The 18,076-nt window shown below is 37.8% G+C and overlaps 2 long non-coding RNA genes across 2 annotated transcripts in view; both read left to right on the top strand.

Moving 5' to 3' along the window:
* The window catches only part of LOC135083314 (uncharacterized), a 155,800-nt gene that overhangs the window by 73,796 nt on the left and 63,928 nt on the right, over positions 1-18,076 (top strand). The gene's annotated exons all lie outside the window — the stretch shown is intronic.
* Positions 7,765-18,076, top strand: part of LOC135083316 (uncharacterized) — a 30,765-nt gene continuing 20,453 nt past the window's right edge. The window contains exon 1 of the long non-coding RNA XR_010259572.1: positions 7,765-7,825. This is a non-coding gene — a long non-coding RNA (uncharacterized LOC135083316). The remainder of the gene's footprint in view (positions 7,826-18,076) is intronic.

Here is an 18,076-nt window from a genome sequence, read left to right as displayed (position 1 = left end):
CGCATGGTACGGATATGCTACGAGCAAGCTACGGTTATACTACGAGTGTACTACGAGTGTGCTACGGGTTTGCTACGGGTTTGCTACCGTGTGCTACGAGTATTCACATTTATATTGGAAATAATTTTAATTTAATCTTATTTCCTAACCAAACATGGAAAATATTAATCAAACTTATCATTATACCTAATCAACAAAAACAAAAAGACTTTTAATTAAAAAAAAGCAAGATGGTGTATGAGTGTTGCATCGTTTCGGCTTTCTGTGTGCCCCAGACCTAACATTTTATGTGTTAACCTGACAAAGTAACAACACGCCGAAGTGCCAAAACGATATTAAATCCAAACAGCCTGTTTATTTCAAACCTAGATTCGTTACGTGACTGGAAAATTGTTGCCTAAAATGATTTTATGGTACTTTTCTCACCATTCGCTACTAGTGCACTGCAACTCATGGTCATAGGCCATACAAAGTGATAGTTTCATCGATTGCTTATTTTGGACCGAAAAAGAAGATAATATGATATTTCTCCGTATGACCGCAATATAGCTCATTATCTAAATACAGTGTGAGTCACGATAAAGTGTACATATGAAAATAGATGAAACTAGACCTATTTTTATCGACAAAAAAGAGGTCAAAACCTTTCGAGTTTTTTTTTTATTTTTTATAGATTTTTTTTCTTCCGATTACTTATTGCAAAGAATACGTAATAACTTTTAAACTAAGAGGTATATCCTGATAAAATAAAAACAGTAATAATGCTCAATAACAGGCGATACTAAAAAAATACATAAAATACTCAGATAATGCCAACAAATAATAAAAAAATACAATTTTTGAAAAATCTGCTTTTAAATTCGTGTTTTTTTGGTTATATTTGATAAATTTCTCCAAAAAATGCCCCTATACCAGGTGGTTTTTAGGGTTCCGTAGCCAAATGGCAAAAAACGGAACCCTTATAGATTCGTCATGTCTGTCTTTCCGTCTGTCCGTCCGTATGTCACAGCCATTTTTTTCCGAAACTATAAGAGCTATACTGTTGAAACTTGGTAAGTAGATGTATTCTGTGAACCGCATTAGGATTTTGATGCAAAAATAAAAAAATAATAATAAATATTGGGGGCTTCCCATACTTAGAAGTGAAACTCAAAAATTTTTTTTTCGTCAAACACATACGTGTGGGTTCTTCAAAAATGCTTTTTTTCTAAACCGAATAGTTTGCGTGACAGACGCTTCCAAAGTGGAAAAAAGTCGGTCCCCCCCCCCCTCTAACTTCTAAAATAAGAAAATGAAAAATCTAAAAAAAAACATAAATGATGTACTACTATAAAAACTACCAACGAAAATTGTTTTGAACGAGATCTAGTAAGTAGTTTTTTTAATACCTCGTAAATTGTAAACCGCTTATTACCGCGTAATCTTTCTTACAAATAACTTAAATTAAAAAATAATAATTTTAATTTCATAAATCAATGGTACGGAACCCTTTGTGCGTGAGTCCAACACGCACTTGGCCGGTTTTTTATTACTTTGTATTATTCTCTATCGTATTACCTTCGTAAAACCAAAAATTACATGTCTCTATCCCTATCACAACGTTTGCAATGATCGACTCGTCATCCGAATTACGTGGGTTCGAACCCCTATTAGACTATTGTATTGAACCCACTCGTAAAAAAAACTATGGTATTTTTAGCTTAGCACTAAATTATTCTTTAAAAAGTAAAAAAAGACATAATACCGATACAAACATTTATTTTTGGTACTGTGCCGAGTAGAAGCGCCGCTACAAACTCAGTCAATCATCACTGTTTGTCGGTTTGAAAATTTACGAATGCTCAAATTTTGGAAAATCCCTAAAGTTTATGATTGAGTAAATGTCCCTAACTATTTTATGTAGAGAAAACAATAATACAATTTTGAAGTGTGAGTAAGCGCCATCCGTTGACAGTGCTTGTGAGTTTAAAAGAGCACATACCAATAGATGGCGCCGTCCGCCCTTAGATCGCGATATCATTTGATTTTTTCCCATTTTATAAGAGAAACAAAGATCGCCATACCCTCTGCCCCCAGGCAGATCAATGCTACTCGCAACTTTGCGGTAGCAAGTGAGGCTCCTAGCCTCCGTCCCAATAGGCCCAATGCTTGGGCTAGGCCTCTGGCCTACACCCAGGCAGCCAGCCTTACTCCCGCACCCGCCCAAACAGCTGTGGCCCCACCCGCGCCCCAGCAGGCTCCTCAACCCCACCCAGCCCCTAAGGCTACGCCAAAGGCACCTACCCATCAGGCGCCTAACCCTAGTCCCCCTACCCCTAAGGCACCGGCCCACAAAGTCCCGGCCCCTCAGGCCAAGCCCCAGCCTACACATTCACCTGCGGCTGACATTAAATTGGTCAGAGACTTCTTTGGCCAAATTAATGTCGGCGAGATGTTTGTGATCGCCGCAAAACTGCGCGCGACTAATGGCGAAGGCAACATCATGGATAGGTTATCTATCCTCGCCGAACACGTAGACTTTTGCTACGCTATCTCTTCTTTCCACGCTCCGTAATGGCTAACCCCACCGCTAGGATCAAACCCCGGTCAATCACCTTAGCTTTTTTCAACGCTAACGGTCTTAGACAGCAGAAGGACGAGGTTACTCAGTTCCTTACCGACCACCAGGTCGACATCTTTCTGGTTCAAGAGACCCTCCTAACTCCCTCTATTCGCAATCCTAGGATAGCGAACTACAATATCATTAGACACGATAGGCCCACACGTGGCGGCGGCACGCTTATTTACTATAAGCGTTCTCTGCACTGTGCTTTAGTCGATCCCCCTTCTCTCTCTAACCTAGAAGTCTCACTCTGTCGGCTAGCCATGACTGGACACGAGCCCATTCTCATCGGCTCGGTTTACCTCTCCCCGAACAAGACTCCCTTAAGGAGCGACTTTGAGGCCCTGTTTGCTATGAATAGTGCAGTCATTCTTGGCGGCGACTTTAATAGCAAACACACTCATTGGGGTTGCGTAACATCCACTGCCAACGGCATGATGCTAAGCGAACTCTCTGAGGAACTCATTTTTGACATCTTAGTCCCTATGACGCCCACTCACTATCCTTACAATGTCGAGCATCGGCCCGACATTCTTGACATGGCAATTCTAAAGAATATAGGCCTCCGCCTACACTCTATAGAAACCATGCACGCGCTCACTTCTGACCATCGCCCGGTCGTACTCCAACTAGGCTCTCCTGAGTCTACACCCACTATGAAGACAGTTGTGGACTGGGACAAACTCAAGGTAAAACTTGGGAACTGTCAGAGCCCACAACTGTCCTCAATCCCCGACGATATAGTTTCGCCTCACGAAACTATTCACGCGATCGATGCCCTCACTAGTCACATCTCGGTCGCCATCGGCGACTCGTCTAGGCAAGTGCCTGCGATGGCTAACCACCGTCTCAGGTTGTCTGACGACGCGCGAGAGCTATTGAGGGCAAAGAACGCAGCCACTCGCGATTACGACGCTTATCCAACCGAGGAAAACAGAGCCCGCCTACGTTCCTTACAGCGCGCTGTCAAGGCTCGTATCGCGGAACTCCGTAACAATCAGTGGGATGATCTACTTAAAGAAATCTCGCCATCTCACCAAGCCTATTGGAAGTTGACGAGAGCCTTTAAGTCCGACACCGTAGCGTCCACGCCACCGCTTTTACGTCCCGATCAAACGCTTGCGTTTGACGACGACGCCAAAGCCGAATGTCTAGCCGACAGTCTAGAAGCACAGTGCTCCCCCAGTACCCTCCCAGTAGACTCTGCCCACCTCCGCATGGTGGACAGCGAAGTCGAACGTAGAGCCGCCCTCCCTCCGACCTCAACCCTAGACCCGACTAACGTCGACGAGGTGCGAACGATAATCAAAGGTTTCCGTCCCAACAAAGCCCCCGGCCCGGACCGTATCTCTAATAGAGTCTTACGCGCCCTGCCCGCCCCCCTAGTATACCTCTTAGTTGCTATTTTCAACGCGGCCATGTCTCACTGCATCTTTCCCGACGCGTGGAAAGAGGCAGAAGTCATTGGCATTCCAAAGCCCGGTAAGACACTGGCTGACCCCACAAGCTATAGACCCATCAGTCTCTTAAAGACCATGGGTAAGTTATACGAACGTATAATTGTTTCTCGATTAAGAGATTATGTTTTTTCTAATAATCTCTTAATAAACGAACAGTATGGCTTCCGCGCCTCACATTCCTGCGTACAACAGGTGCACCGCTTAACGGAGCATATACTTAGCGGCCTCACTGCTAAGCCACCCGTAGGGACAGGAGTGTTATTCTTCGACGTAGCGAAGGCATTCGATAAAGTCTGGCACAACGGCTTGATTTACAAGCTTTACGAACTCGGTGTGCCGGACAGTCTCGTGCACATCTTACGTGACTTTTTATCGAATCGCACCTTTCGTTACCGAGTAGATGGCTCCCTCTCCTCCCCCCGCCCCATAAGAGCCGGAGTCCCCCAGGGCTCCGTGCTCTCGCCAATCCTCTTTTCATTGTACGTCAATGACATCCCCAAATATCCGAATACGGATTTAGCCCTCTTTGCGGACGACACCGCACTCTACAAGTCCGGACGTAATCGGAATTACGTCATCTTGGCGCTCCAACGCGCAGTCACACAATTAGGCGAATGGTTCAGGAAGTGGCGTATCGAGGTAAATCCCGAAAAAAGTGCAGCAGTGTACTTTTCTAGGGCTTTGTCTGCGAAACGTCCTCCGGTTCGCACTCGTCCTAATGTCCCCACCCATCTCACCTTATTTGACCAAACTATTCCTTGGAAAAGTGAGGCCAAGTACTTAGGTGTCACCCTCGACCAGAGATTATCGTTCGCTCCGCACCTCAGACGCGTCTTGAGCCGTGCGAACCACTACATCCACCGACTCTACCACCTAGTTGGAAGGAAAAGTAAATTGTCACTTAGAAATAAGTTGACAATTTACAAAACCTGCATCCGTCCAGTGTTGACTTACGCCAGTCCGGTGTTTGCTCACACTTCCTGCACAGACCTTAAGAAATTCCAGACCCTCCAAAACAAATTCTTACGCCGAGCCGCGGATGCCCCGTGGTTCGTGCGTAATACGAATCTCCATAGAGATTTCGAGATCCCATCGATTGATCACTTTATGAAAGAAGCCTCTCGCCGCTACTTTGATAAAGCGATCAACCACAAGAACCCTCTTATCGTTAGCGCCGCCACGTATACACCCCAGAAAGATGTCGCTGCCCAATACCGACGACCTAGGCATGTCCTAGACGACCCGGACGATCCTATTACCGAATTTCTGAACACAGACATCACTGCCTTAAGCACGCCAACTACTCCACAACACAGTAGCTCGTTACACCGTACTCGCCGGCGAGTACGAGGCCCTGCTTTCCATTTCGGACGGTACAGACATGTACCGGGCCGGTTCTCCCCTATCCGTCCCCCGGACACGGCCTGACAGTGCGCGTGCCGACAAGCCCACACTCGGCCTCGTCGGCACGCGCACCGACGATCGCCAAACGGCTAGAGTACCTTCTGTACTCGCCACTCTGCCCGGTGAAGCTGGAAAAGCTCCTCAAGCTACCAGCGCGCGTCCCTTCAAAAAAAAAAAAAAAAAAGTTATTATTATATCCGTCCCCCGGACACGGCCTGAGCCGAGGTCCGAGCCTACCGTGGCGCCCTCAGGCCGCGTCCGTAGTCCCCTCGATCGGGCCCACTAGAGTGAGCCCGCCGTAGGCTGGACTTTGGTCCAACACCGCGGTGGGCAACCCTCTAGTTGGGTTCGCCACTGATCGGGCGCCTTATGCGCTCGATACGGCACGATCGCGAACGTCGATCGCCAAACGGCTAGAGTACCTTCTGTACTCGCCACTCTGCCCGGTGAAGCTGGAAAAGCTCCTCAAGATACCAGCGCGCGTCCCTTCAAAAAAAAAAAAAAGTTATTATTAAGTCTACTATAGTCATATTCTAGCTGTTCACGTACTGTAACCTAATTTTTGAAAGCGTTCACTACTATAGTTTCTAGTGAACGTTGTATATTATATTACACTAGCCGCGCCGCCCGCGACTTCGTACGCGTGGTCCCCGTTTTACCCCCTTAGTTAGGGGTGGAGTTTCGTAAAATCTTTTCTTAGCGGATGCTTATGTCATAACATCTACCTGCATCCGGCCAAATTTCAGCCCGATCCGTCCAGGCGTTTGGGCTGTGCGTTGATAGAGCACTATGTCAGTCAGTCAGTCAAGTCACTTACTAACGATTTAAGATTCTGTCAAAGTTAAACCAGTTAAAGCTCTTTTAAGGTAAATTATCTATTAATTAAAGTTTTATAAGAGGAAAGGAATGATTTTGATTGTTTGCTTCAAATACGAGTAGGCTCCGAAACTACTGAGCCGATTTGAATAATTCTTTCATCATTATTTTATTTTGTTATTTTTTTATCCTACTAATATACCTGATGAAAAAAAAATTCAAAAATTTTACTGTTTAGTGAATAAATTAGGTATTTCCTTTTTCTAAAAGAAATTAATATTGCTATTTTATATACAGGGTGGAATTTTGTAATGCCACCTGGAGGGAAAGTACTCTTAATACTGCAGATAGAAAATTTTACTGAAATAAAACATTCCTATTTTGAAAAGAAAGACAACTGCATTCATAGATTTTGGAATTTTTTTCGAAAATTCACTACCATACCATACAATTTTCTGTACATAATTAAAATTATTTATGCATTTCCTTTCATTTGATTTATCAAGTTTGTTAGATAGATTTTATCCTTATACTTGACCCTAACGATCGATGCAATAAAAATACAGGGTATAATTTTTAACAGATTTTAGTTGGTTCGATTCCCGGGTGTGGCAAGCAAATTTTTGGAAATCTTTGAATGCAGTTCTATTTCTTTTCAAAAATAAAGGAATGTTTTCTTTGAGAATTTTTTTCTATCTACAATATTAAGAGTACTTTCCCTCCAGGTGCCATTACAAAATTCCATCCTGTATAAGTTAAGACAACTTTTTATTGGCTGTACCTACGACAGCTCGTGTTTTATAAAAAAAAAAATATTAACACCCGTATTCACAAACGTCTTGCTTACGTGAATCAGGAACGCTATGCGAAGTCGAACGCATAGCTTTGAATAGAGCTCTGTGATTGGTTCGTGTGTGTCACTCCGCCACTTGAGTATTGTCATGAATAGGTTTTTTGGACCCTGTGCGTCCAGGCGCACTGTGAGACCTCATAGTAAAGTTTATGGCTACGTGTGAATGTAGGTAAAGGTGAGTATAGACTAGTGCATAAATTTTACTTGTAACAGAACAACGAGCCGCTCTGTGATTATGTTCTAGTGTATCACCTTTTCACGAACCAAACGTCGTACATTTTACCTATATTTTACCACTAGCTTTCCGCCCGCGGCTTCGCCCACTTGGAATTTTGTCTGTCACAGAAAAACTTTATCGCGCGCGTCCCTGTTTCAAAAACCGGGATAAAAACTATCCTATGTCCTTTCCCGGGACTCAAACTATCTCTATGCCTAATTTAATCAAAATCGGTTCAGTGGTTTAGGCGTGAAAGCGAGACAGACAGACAGAGTTACTTTCGCATTTATAATATTAGAATAGATTCGTAAGAACGTTACAATATATTGAAATACTCGAGAAAGTGCTCTAGTTTATACTCATACATATTTACGTAAATTTTGTTTTTCCTAAGTAATCCTTGTTTTCTTACAGCGACCGGGACAGGGAGGCTTCCTGGATCAGTGGTGAAGACCCGGGCTTGCAGCATTATGGTGAGTTATGCTTAGGGTTGCCAACCGACGGGGTTTCCCCGGATTTGTCCCAGTTTACGGGGCTCCGGACGGGAGTTCATTTATTTATTTATTACAAATATTTAACCGTTACATCTTTGATTTTATAGTTAGTCTGGGCTGGGGTTAAAAAAAACATTCTTAGGCCGATGACGGGCGTCGCGCTAACTTTAAAAAAACGTGCCCAAGTAGCATTCGGGGTTCTATATAGTATGTCTAGTCGTTCACATGTACTCCACAAGCTGTGTATGTCAGCTGTATACGAGCTGTATAGCTTGCTATAATGCTTTTATAGAACCAGTTTGGGCACAAATTAGACAGCCTTAAGTTCACTATGGCTGTACATTAGCAGTATAATAGCATTATAATAGCAGTTTAAGTAGTAACATCGGACTTAAGGCTGACTTACGGCACTATATGGGACGCAGTGTGAACCATACAACGTACGTGAGTGTAATAAAGAGTAACAAGTGGCTAAATGCACAGCTTTCAAAGTTATAAAGTCCGACAAAAGTACTCCAATGCTACATAAAGTTCACGTGTGTCCTAAATTATTTCCACATTTTAATATTAGTTTGATATTTGTACGTGAGTGCCAAGAGGGAAACAACTCGGGCGGATAATCATTTATGCAAATAATAACACGGGTTTTAAATACTTAATAATGTTTATGCCATTGGGAATGCAACTTTATCGTGAAATGTATACATATTTACAGCTAAAATATTTACGCGCCTCTGTAAAAACGCGATATTCATTTTAAAATATTTAAAACTGGCTGAGAGGAAATCTACAATTTTCAGTTTTTGATATTGTATTGGCATTATAATTATATTACGGTAATTAATTATAACATGAAACCAAAACTCAATCGCTCTATCTGCGAATTTTGTGATAAATCTGCATTAATTTTGGAGATTTATTTGGTAAATATTTTAGGTTATGTAGAACAAAATGGTGGAAATGAAATACGGCTATGTGAACTGTTATAACTCCAATTTAATGCGGTGAGCGTATATTAGGTTCACATGTGTTCTGTTAGAATGCTGTTATCTATATGAAGTTCCACATTTGTACCACTACAGCGCTAATGTCTATAAATTTATTCTAATGTGAACTTATGTACAGCTTTAAGATGTACCTAGTTCAGGTCAATTGTGTATCTTTAATTCTTTCAAATACTGAAATTTTAGAGATCCGCAATAAAAATTATTAATGTCCGTTAAATCGCCTAGCCCAGGTACTAATAGTCAAGTATAAATACCTAAAGCATCAGACGGTAGTGTTCCCGGTTTAAATTCGTTTATGCCTGACAATTTATTCAAAGCGGAATGAGGAATACGATTTTCAATAGCCCATGTTCTTATTTTTTTGCGAAAGGTTAAATAATTGTCCAAATCAAAATGGTATTCACTATCACTAGAACTGCAATCATCACACTCTGATATCTGTATATTTTGAAGGGAAATTTCAGGTTCAGGCATAATATTTTCCTCTGCATCATGTACAGAACCACCATGAACAACTAAAAACAGGCTTGGGGAAATGTGTAATAGAATATCACATTCACATTCATGTTCAGCTTAAAGCAAATAAGAGTAGTACTTGTGGACAAATAAACTGCTATTGATGTTAATGGACAACACATATAGTCCTTTTAACAGCCTACAGTGCACATGCGAACCATTGAAACACTTTTGTACAGATAGTAAAAAAAGGTTATTTTAATTATCACAAACAAGTCCTACTACAGCTACTAGCTGTATAACAGTCTAAAACAAGTAAACATAACAGCCTTTGGCTTTATAAATGACCACGTGTGTTCTATTAAAATGCTAGCTCTATAACATCGTACAAGTAGGCCGTTAAACAGCGGTTGCCGTATCTCTACCCTCCTATAATGCTCTTAGTCAGACGGCTGACTAAAGGATAGTTGTTAGAGTATTATAACACCAACAATCGTACAAAAGTATAACTCGACACTAGTCTACACTCCTATAAGTCCCTTAGACAGGTATAGGTGTAATTAATTGCAATAATACAGCTTATACATCACGAGTGAACTGTACTAATGCTTTAAGTACACATTGGAACTAAATGTGAACTCTTAAATGGAGTAAAATGCTACTTGGGTGTTGACATGTCTTTTTTTATTTAAAAAATCCGGGGTTTTTACTCGTCTTGCCCTGGTTACCAAATTATAGACATAGCAACCCTAGTTATGCTCAGCCAGGGCTTGAGATGAAACGAATTGGAATTTGTTGCTACATTAACTTATAGTTCGTTAGTTGTATTATACATGGTGTTAGGTAAATGGTATCATCACCATCACCTAATAAATGTAGCCAAAAAGTTCGCAACTTGTCTTTGTTACATTGAAATATTGTTGCGTTGTCAACATTTTGGCCACTATGATGGGTGTGACTTCAAGCTGATTGTATATTATTCCAATAAAACGGATATAGCGAACTCCCCCTATGTACAGTCGTAGAATGACCTTAGTGTCAGTTTTCGCTTGCAGTAGATACTGTAAGAGTCAAACCTGCCAACATAACCGTGCAAGAAACAGTGCTGCTAACATTTAAATAAATATGACGTTTGCTAACGAATAAGCCCCCCTAGACAAAACGCACTTTTTGATCGAATCGAAAATCGAATCCGTCAAAACTCCATACAAAAAAAGGGCTTTTCGACCACTTTTCGACTGGTTTGCGATTATAATTTGCACTTTGTCTAGACCCACTGGTTTTGCTTGTTTATTTTTCTATCCCATCAGTGCAATGTTAAAAAATGTAGTTTTTTTTATTTAATAGATAATGGCAGGTTGAACCAACAAGAAGGTTTTATTTTATCAATCATAATAATCTTCTTGACAAGTTAAATCGTCAAACAACTATGATCTGAATAATTTTGAACTTTACTGACGAACAGTTACTTAAAGATTATTTTCTTTAACTCGAGATTATTCTGTAACATAGTTTCAAAAGATAATACGAGTAATAATAATGTGCTCGCGATTCGTTGAAGGAATCAATTTGAAAACTGACGAACCTTTTCATTCCGTGACTGTACATTTTTCCAACACTATAATAACCGATCAGATTCAAAATATTTTTATGATGCACATAAGTTAGATTCTGTATGTATAATTGGCATGTTTGTCATGTTAATTTTTGTTATTTATCTGCTTATATCTAGCCCTGCTAGCCGCCAGTTCTGTATACAATTTTACTCTGAGTGCAAAACATGTATTAAACGCCATCTGTTGACGAGAGTTTGTGAGTTAATCTGCACACGCCAACAGATAGCGCTGTCCACCTTTAGATCGCGGTATCATTTGATTTTTTCCCATTTTAGAAGAGGCAGATAGATAAGAAATTCATTTATGATAACATAACAAAAACAACAACAATTTTTGAAAGCGTTCACTTCCTTGCAAGTACAAGTGAACGTTGTCATTGAAACTTTTAGGCTGGGTTGCATCATCTTATTTTAACTTTAACAAACGTCAAAAGTCTGTCAAACTCCATACAAAAAACATCTTAAGGCTAGTCATGGTTAAAACAAGGTGCAACTCAGCCTTAGAAAATAAAACAAATCTACTATACATGACCCTTCCCTTTCCCCCAAAAATTCCTTGAAAATATTTATTTTCTCGATTGCGTTAATGAAGCCCCTCACAGCCACAATGTTAGCAAAACAACGCCACGAAGGTCAGACGCAAAATATTGGAGAAATATAAGAAATATGTTTTTATTAAATTTTCGTAATGAATTGAAAACAAAACAAGCGGAGGGACAACAAATAAAGTTAATTTTATATTGATTTGGCAGGACATTTGATCCCATCTGAAACAGAATGACGTAATTTAATTGCTTTTGTATTTCCAGTTTCTCAAAATGTTGTTGGTTATTTGATATGATTTAAGGTCGACAGTATATCAAATAAAACCCTGGACTATTATGTAAGTTGTGATAAATAGATGTAATTATGCAACAAAAAAATATATTATACTTTATGGAAAACCTATAAACAGGTGGGATATCATAAATGTAGCAAGAAAGCGCTGGATGCAGGTCGCTACCAACCGGGCAATATGGAAATCATTGGGGGAGGCCTGTTCGGCAGTAGACGTCCTGTGGCTGAAAAGATGATGATGATGATTACTTTCATCTGCAGAAAATTATAGCTCCGTACGATATAAATAAATATAAAGAGTAAAACTAAGAAGAATAGATACAAAATTTTAGTAAAGAACTTTAAATAAAAGAAACACAGACTCACGATATTATTCAGAACGTTCTTACTAAAGTTAACGTCCACACTTTTCTATGGCTCCAACTAGTAAGAATTTGCAAATAAAAATGGTTCTGAAACTGCAGGCGAACTAAACTCGGTCTTTGCTATGGCTTTTAAAGTTTTAGTATACTTCCCCTAGACTGTTTTGCGGGAGCGAACATTAGGGTACACTTAGTTGCAGGGTTAGGTGGGAATAAGAATAAAAAGTATTTTTATTTTATTTTCTGACACTAAGTAAATCTTTAAAAATTGCAGTTAAAATATTTTTTGTTCTTTATCAAGCTCTGTATTCTCACAGCTGGTCATATAAACTTTAACAATAACCAGTGTTTTTTGTATGGAGTTTGACAGATTTTTTACGTTAGTTGAAAAAAGTAAGATGATGCATCTCAGCCTATATCTTCACTGCATAGTGAGTATATGTATAATGGGTTCATAACTATTATTGTGTCATAAATTATAAAAAATATATTTATGTTAAAAGTCTCACTGTTGTCTTTACATAATGCTTTCTAAATGGATTACTTATGTCTTAAACAAATGTTTTTATTTAATTTGATGTAGGTTAAGTACAGCTTCGACCTGAGGAGATAACTTCGACAAATTGAATGGTCAATAGTTATGTGTGACATGACAAGCTTTGTACACGTGTGCACCTCGGGAGTAAAGTGATAGGAATTATGTACACTACTATTGTTGACATGACAGCTAGTTAGTTCTGTGTGTTCACATATCGACTGGCATGTTAATTTGCTAAATTACTAATTGCCAAACACTCCAATGGAGATTCTAACCTGCTATGTTTAACCTAAAATATTATGTGTTTTAAGCATACCTTTTCAATACGATTTCTAACTTATTGTTGGATGTTTAAGATATACGGTTGAAGTTGAAGAAATAATATTTAAAAATCATTACATGTACGAAAAAACATGCTCACAAATACTTCAGACTTGCAAAAATTTCATTTCCATGGAAAAAAAATGCAAAAAATCTATACCACTTTTCTCGGCCGGCACTGCACCAAACTTATTCATTCGGAACCGAGCAGAGAAATTGTGGGACAGGCTTCGGAATACCGAACGTCCCGGATTTAAACTCCGTTCTTTTAAACGGTTTTTTACTTAATTAATAGCTTCAATGCTCGCTTTATTTGACCTAATTGATGCAATACAGAAAACACATCCATCTAACAACAAAAATTGAATCTTACGCAGTTTTGATCCTAATTGATACAATACAGAAAAGACAGCAAGCTAAACAAAAATGAATTCTTAGTAGTTGTGATAGGATCGATTTTCCAAAAAAATTACAGTCTGATGTACTCTGCCGTCTATAAGCTAAAAGGCCGCTAAATGACATTTGGTCATTTTTCACTTTTTTAATGTAACGGTAATAAAAAAAAATTCTCTATCGATCTGTCTAGGAACGGTTATTCTATCTTTTACCGTTCTCAAGATATTTTTTTTCAAAAGGCAGCTAAATACAAAAAACAAAAACCTTACATTGCTTAAAGGTCGTTAAACGGCACAACTAGATTAGAAGGCAGCTATACTACTTTAACGTTTGGATCGATTGAACATTTTTACTATCAATGCTTAGCTATAAAACAGTTATTATTCAACAGTTAACTAAAAGGTAGCAAAAGTATTTTTGCGGCTTTTTAGCTTGGTTACGTCGGAGTATAATACCTGGCATATACTTAACTAAAAGGCGGTTATACGCTCTTACCGAACTAAAAAGCAGTTAAAATAATTTTGCGGCCTTTAAACGTTGTAGTGTTACTACTTTTACAATTAATATACTATTATAGAAAGCCTTATTAGACCGTACGTAAAGTAAAATAAATATTTTTCTCTGTGTCTTGCATAACAAAAAAGCCGTTAAATAACAAAACATCGCTAAAAAGCCGCAAACTACCCATCTCGCTTGTAAGTATAGTTCACTTTGTGATACCGGACTATTATGTATTCTGTGATAACGGACCAAATTTTAGTATGTTCTTAAGTATGTCTGTCGGAGCCCATCTGTAAAACGTCTGGTCCCGGAGAAAAGACATCGTCAAAACAGCAGCTGCAACATTTTGATAAATGCAAAGGATTCTGATTCTATGAATCTTACATGCATGTGGGGGGTGTCAAATGATACCATAACTGTTTTATAAAGGTATGATACGCAATATCAACTAAATAGTACAATAATGAAAATATTTCAAATTAAATGAAAATTACAGCTATAAAAACCAAATATTTTTTAATATAGCATCGAAACTATACAAGATAGACAAAAAATACATGTGGCAGACATAACAAACTACTCATTAGCTATCCAAAGAATAAAACTGTGACTCGATCAAATTGAAAATGTCTTAGTTACATCGTTGTTAGTAAGGCGCTCCCTCTACTTCATGCGCGTGTAGTTTGTTAGTTTTAACTACTTTCAGTGGGAAATAAGACGAGTGAATGACAATATTGTATGTTTATAAAACTTATAAGAAAGAAGATATGCCACAGTATTGAAATGGATATAATTAAAAAAAAAAACATTAATAAAATCGATTGAAAATACAAAAATAAATCAGTTTTTCCTCGAAATCGACAATAAAATAAACTTGCTAGTAACCACCGTTTATAATATTTTGTAATAAATAATTTAAAACTGCTTTGGATTAATAAGTACATATTTGTATCTAAGATAAGTACCTACCTAAGCTTATAGGAGTCTTTATTTAGTTACATAATAGGCCAGTCAATGTCGACATCAAAACATCGTAAACACGCTTTTTTACAGTATTTATGATGTTGTTAGGTCCCTTTAGAGTTTTTACCTTTATTTGCAACAATGCGCCAAAATGTAACTTTGGCGCTTTCTTCACTGTTTTGGGGAAACTACCACAAGAGAGCGTTTTGTCGATATCGTTGCTTCATATTTTACTAAATTTGTTATTTATATTATTTATATTTTGTTTTAATATAGTTTGCCACCTTTTGAAGTTCATTCCAATGCTCTTAGTCAATTTTTTTGGAGATACAGCAAGTCAAAGGAAATAATTTATAATACTGAATAACTCAGGCGCTTATTTCAGTTATTTTATATATAAAAAATGTTTCCAGGTGTCTTTGTTTAATAGTTTTGTAAAGTCAATTAAATTTTCTACAATTTGAGCTTAATCTAGTATTCTAGAACCTTAAAGATATGCCTTGTCAGAGATAAGATTTTTTTTCGAAAGTAAACATCTCAGCACGGTCATTTGTATAAATCATGAGAGAGAAGTTGAAGAAAATATAATTACTTTTCATTTGATTTCAATAATATGGTATTTCTAGGTTTCATAGAAACATAAGTTTGCTCAAGAATGAAAACAGTAATAATGATAAAAACAGTGTACTGAATAATGTTGGTAATATATTTAAATTTAAATTTAAGAAACATAAAATACTATCATTCACTCGTCTCCTTTCCCACTGAAATTATTTGAAACTAATAGAGTACAGCTGTCTGGAGTAGAGAGCGCCTCACTGACAACTATGTAACTAAGACATTTTGAATTTGATTGAGTTAAAAAAATCCTGAATAGATAATGAGTTGCTCGTTATGTGTGCTTTACATATTTTCTGTCTATTATTTATATTTTCGAGACTGTTAATTGAAAATATGGACTTGAGATTTTATTTTGATAAATATTTTCGTAATTGTAATTCAGCTGAGGTTATTACACATATTACAGCATTATACACCACTTAATTACATTTAATTTGATACCCCACACATGCAAATAAGGTTGTTAGAACTAGAATAAAGGCAATTTTTAAAATGTTACCCTAAGAGAATGGACTATTTTATTTTGTAATCACCATTCCCGATAGTTTTGTGGAAAAAAAGAACTTTTCTTTGCAAAAACTTAGTTTGATTTTATAAGTTAACGTTTTATTTTGCAGGATTCGAAAAATACAGATGTGGATAGTGCTAGCCTAAAAAGCAGTTATATGAAAAGGTTTAGTAATTAACTGCCTTTAAGTTATGCATAACTGTATTAAAAGTTGTTAAAAATTTTTGGAAGAGAAGTTAAGCGATATCTACTTGGCTAAAAGGCGGCTATATGTAATTAGCCGCTTTTTTGTTATGGATATGTTAATAACTTCCTGTCTTTTCTGGCAGTTATTAATAAATCCATAACTTAAAAGCAGTTATGATTCTTTAGCCGCCATTTAGTTCTGCACACTTGAAGCAAGCCTTAAAATTTTACAAGGTTAGAAAGGAAAATGTGTATTTATTGAATTAATTATTAATATTTTACAAAATCAACTTACTTCATGTGAAAGTTGAAAAAAATGCCTTTTTTTTGGTATATGACAACATGACAAAATGTTTATAGATACTGAGCAGCATCGGTTTGAAAATTTTGCCGCTTTTTTCTGCTCTAGCTCAAAATTAGATTTTGTCATTTAGCGGCCTTTTAGCTTATAGACGGCAGTACTGAAATCCATACAGTCAGCTAAAATAATTCGTGACACCCAAAGTAGCCAAAAAGTTCGCAACACGTCTTTGTTACAATGAAGGCTATCGTTTTAGCGCTCACCAGTTAGCGCCACTGTAGAGTAAGGTTCTGTCACTTGCTAGTAGCGAAGACAGTGGCACCAACTGGTGAGCGCTAAAGTGGTAGTAGGACTATCGCATTTGCACTCATCAAGATGGCGCCACTGTAGAGTAAGGTCCTGTCAATCGCCAGGGGTGCCAACTGTTAAGTATAAAAACGATAGCCCTCATTGGAATAAGGTTGTGTTATGAATTTATTGGCCATTTGAGTGTAACGAACTATTTGGCGCTGACTGTACCATGAAACAGCGTCAATGTTACATTTTAATTAAAATTTCAATTCGATAATTGTACGGGATATTTAATGACGAAATTAAACGATATTTTGTATTTGTTAATTTCGGAGTTCATGGAATCTTTGTTGATTGTTGATTTTAATCATGTTTGATTTAGACCTAAATCAAAATTAAATCAACAATTTATTCAGTAAAGCCCTTTCCATGGCACTTGTACACGTCACAAATATACGAGTATAATTTAGCTTGCTCTACCACTACTTCGGGACGTCATATGGGCTGGTGCTAAGGATAAGTGGTGGAAGAAACTTAGTCACCTTTACAGCCTTTTTATTCACCGCCCTATGAGCTGATATTATAATATGAAAATCATAGTTAAGACGGAGAAAAATTTCAAAATAAGTCTTATCTAATTAAAAAAATCTTATTGTAATTTGTCATCACAAGTGTAATCTCTTATTTTAATGCTTACCACAGTAATATTAGAAAGGATGAATACCAAAGGCTGGGTTGCACTATCTTACTTTAACTTTGACAAACGTCAAAAAATTGTCAAACTCCATACAAAAAACACCAGCTATCGTTATAGTTACGGTCAAAGTTAGGTGGTGCAACTCAGTCTAAAAGTGTTTTTTATGCCTCCGAATTATGAAGATTTTGCATCTTTCATATACATTTTCTAATCCCAAGCAAGTGAGACGAATAGACTTAAATCGATTACGTTTACAAAGTGAAAAGTGTAAAAATATCATATTACTAGCTTTTGCCCGCGGCTTCACCCGCGTGAAATTTAGTGGCATAGATCGCATAAATTGTAACCTATATTTTAATCTGGGTTACAAATAATAATACTGTAGTTTCAACTAAATCCGTTCAGTAGTTTTTGCGTGAAAGAGTAACAAACATCCACACAAACTTTCGCCTTTATAATATTAGTAGGATCATCGTCTCCAATCAATATTTAATATTGAACGTAGATCCACAAACGTGCATAAAATACCATATTCCAAATTAACTTCGACTTAGAAACTTCGTTCAAATATTCAGGAGTTGCCTTTAATATTCAGAACGTTCTTGCAGAATGCAGAACTTTCTAATTTTC

This window comes from Ostrinia nubilalis, chromosome 23 (genome assembly GCF_963855985.1).
Source record: "Ostrinia nubilalis chromosome 23, ilOstNubi1.1, whole genome shotgun sequence".
NCBI classification, from domain to species: Eukaryota; Metazoa; Arthropoda; class Insecta; order Lepidoptera; family Crambidae; genus Ostrinia; species Ostrinia nubilalis.
This window is presented reverse-complemented; position numbering and strand designations above follow the sequence as displayed.